The sequence below is a fragment of the Bombyx mori genome, chromosome 6 (assembly GCF_030269925.1).
Source record: "Bombyx mori chromosome 6, ASM3026992v2".
In the NCBI taxonomy this organism is placed as follows: domain Eukaryota; kingdom Metazoa; phylum Arthropoda; class Insecta; order Lepidoptera; family Bombycidae; genus Bombyx; species Bombyx mori.
In genome coordinates this window covers 6,750,814-6,754,595 of record NC_085112.1, presented here as the reverse complement: position 1 = coordinate 6,754,595, position 3,782 = coordinate 6,750,814, and positions in this window count along the sequence as shown.

The following is a 3,782-nucleotide window of genomic DNA, read 5'->3' as shown; positions in this document are numbered from 1 at the left end:
ATTTTACCTCCAAAGGAGGATCGATTTTATTCGAAATAAGCCAATGAATTGATCTCAAACCATGGAAAATTTCATTTCGAAATGTCCATTTCGATAAGAATATAATCGTACTTGAAATTACAACGAATCATGCATGAAACATATGCAGTTACACGATTTTAGTTTCATTACTACGATTGCTCATAGACACCAATAATAATTAGACCACTACCGTGCCTACCATTGCCTTGCCTTGTATTCCCTACTATAAAAAAAATCCTTATATATATCGTAGCGTTCTCACAATATTTGTCGGTGACGTGATTGATTGACTTGGCGAATTCTTATTTTCTACAAATAAAGCCCACAAAAAATCCAAAAATGTAGGAATTGAAGACATAGATCTTAATAACTCTTTTTGACGTTGACTTCTTGATTTTGGTAAATTAATCAGCTTTTGATAGTGGTCGTTTTTAAAATCGATCTTTTTCGGGAAGAATCCCATACCTACCGGCGGTAGAGAGTGACCATAGACTCTCAATAAAAGGGCACAGATTATACAAAGAGTTCCAAACTGCACGATTCTGATCTCGGTTCGGTATTTGAAAAACAATGAATTAAAATTAGGTACTTTTTGGCGGGAACGCGAGGAGTGAAGTTGTGTGATTTGTTTTATTTTTTCTTCAGGTTAAAAAGTGTTATAACGGTGGTTTATTAACTGCTTAATATCTGTGAAAGTGCACAAATGTGAGAAAATGGAACAAAGCCGCTGGAGGTAGCTTCTCGGGATTCTCCAAAAAGTCCACTGAAAAAATCTCAGTAAATGACCACCATTTTACTGAGATTATAGTTCATCCCGTATAATTTCGTTTCATTTTATTTCACTCCATATTATCATTTTTCAAATTACATTTTTCAAATAAGAGTTAAAAATTAAAATAAGACTTGACCTAAAGGTCTTAGTTACCAGATTATAAAATCCCTTTGAAAAAAAACTAAAAATAGGAGATTGTTGGCGGGAAAGCGAAGAGAAAAGTTGTGTGAATTGTCTGAATTTTTTAATTTGTATTTCTTTTTATTAATACATGTTAATAATTGTATTTTTTTATTGCCCTTGTAGGCAGACGAGCATACGGCCCACCTGTTGGTGAGTGGTTACCGTCGCCCATGGACTTCAGCAATGCCAGGGGCGGAGCCAAGCCGCTGCATACCGCTTAATACTCTCCACAAGCCTCTTTTAAAGAAGGACAGGTCATGGCGCTCGGGAACACCGTGGAGGGTTCATTCCATAGCCGGATGGTACCTACGTGGCAAAAAGACCTCTGGAAACGCACTGTCGATGAACGCAGCGGTTCCAGATGGTATGGATGAACTCTGCTCTGATGGCAGGAGGTGCGATGATAAAAAGGAGATGAGGGGATCATCTCAAACAATTCCTCAGAGCACTCCCCATGGAACAACCGTTTAGCTCCTTTTTTTTTTTTTTTTTTTTTTTTTTTTTTTTTTTTTTTTTTTTTTTTTTTTATGATTGAAAGTTTACTGGTGGCCCGAAGGCCTTTCCAGTTTCACCAGGACAGGTGGGCGAGCAAAGGCTCAGCCAAGAGGGGTGGGATTTGCTAACAACTGCCCGAGCGCCTCCGAAGGAGACCTAACAACTCAAGAGCAATTGTTTCGCGAATGAATCTACTACCGGATCGGAATCGCGACCCGCTGAGAAGATCCGGCGAGAAACTCAGCGGGCTGACGCATGGGTTAGGTTGCACGTCGACCTCTTTGTCGAGTTCGACGAGTACGGTTACCGGGGTCCCTAAGCCTGCCCCTAGTATTAGAGCTGAAGGCATCTAATGCAAAGGTTATTGGATCTGATGGATCCGTAAGGACGTGTCTAGGGCGTCGACGGTGACTGGCTCCTGCATGATCAGGATTCGGGGAGTAGTCAGCGGCGGCAACGATAAGGCGATTATCATGACGCATAGCCTTATCGAAGTATCGTTCCGACGCTGACTTCATGTATTTCCGAATTGATTCGAGGCCCAGGTCGTCGTGTAGGTCAACGTTCCTCACGAACCACGGAGCCCCGACAGCTAACCTGCAAAAGCGGGATTGTAGGGATTGGAGGGTGTCAATGTGTGTGCGGGCCGCGTGAGCGAACACCACACTCGCGTAAGTCATGACGGGCCTTATGCAAGTTTTGTAAAGTGTCACCTTGTTCCGAAGGGACATTTTACTCCGCTTACAGATCATGGGGTAGAGTCTACCGAGAATAAACGCGGCACGGTCACGGACTGATTTTATATGCGGGCGGAATGTCATCGATGCATCCAGGGTAACGCCCAGGTACTTGACCTTCCTGGCCCAGGGTATGGGTTGTCTAAAGAGAGTAATCGGGGGTGTGAGATTCCTCCTCCTAATCCGGGAGGAAATCCGTGTGGAGCTTCCCCTCTGAAATAGCACCGCAGTACTTTTCGCTGGGTTGATGTCTATGCGCCATTTTCGGAACCACTGTCCTAGGGCTAGGGCTGCGCTCTGAAGCTTCTTCGCGATTAGGGACTTATTTCTACTAGAATAGTAAACAGTCGTGTCGTCGGCGAATAAAGCTAAATGGGTCGGCGGCGACCGGGGAATATCGTTGACGAATAAGCTAAATAGGAGGGGTGAGAGGACAGAGCCTTGCGGGACTCCAGCTGTGAGAGGTCGTGGGGAGGAGCGGGTTCCCTCGACTCGATATCGAAAAGAGCGGTTCGACAAGAAGTCCCGTATGATGAGCACGAGACTATCCGGCACGCCCATGTTGAATAGTTTGAAAATCAAACCATTGTGCCAGACTTTGTCGAACGCTTTTGCGACGTCGAAGAAGAGAGCTCCCGTGTATAACGGTTTTGGTCGATTAAGCCCCACAAGAATGTGCTCCGTGAGGCGGTGCACCTGTTGAACGCATGAGTGATTTGTACGGAATCCGAATTGTTCATCGATGAGAATGCCCTTGGATGAGACGAAGTCTCTGAGGCGTTTGTAGAGCAGACGCTCATACAGTTTGCCTAGAGACATGAGGAGGCTAATCGGGCGGTAGCTCGTCGGATGATTTTTTGGTTTACCGGGTTTATGTATGCCGATAACGTCCGCTTCTTTCCACACCGCGGGAAAGATACAGTTCGCCATAGCGGCATTGAAAATAGATGCCAACATCACGATGAGTTGGACGGGTAGAAGTTTAATAACGCGGTTGGATATACCGTCGGAACCGGGAGCCTTGCGAGGACGTAGGTCTTTGATCAAGTCTTTAACTTCCATCGGGGTGACGGGTGGTAACGCATCAAAGGGTGGCAAGGAGGCTCTGCGTTCTACCTCACTGTCTACTAATTCTACATGAACAGGGTCCACGGATTGAGTGCTGGGCGTGCACTGGGTTTGCAATGTATCGGCCAGCAGCTCTGCTTTTTCGTCATCATCGAACGCCGCGAGTCGGCCTGAGGGGCCTACGAGGGGGGGCATAGTTACTACCGTATCCGATTTGAGAGTACGAGCTAAGCGGTAGTAAGACCTTTGGGAGGGCGCGAGTCCTTCTAAGAAATCAGACCATCTGGCATCTCGGACTTCGGCGATGCGAGACTTTACGTCGCGTTGTAGGGCACGCATTCGAATACGATTTTCCGCGGTAGGATACCTGTCGTAGGCGCGTATCGAGGCGTTCTTAGCTCTAAGGAGTTCCCTAATATCGTCGGACAATTTGAAGCGGTGAAGGAAGTCCTCCGCTACAACTTGTTTCGATGACCTATCTAATGTCGAGGTGATGTGTGACGTTA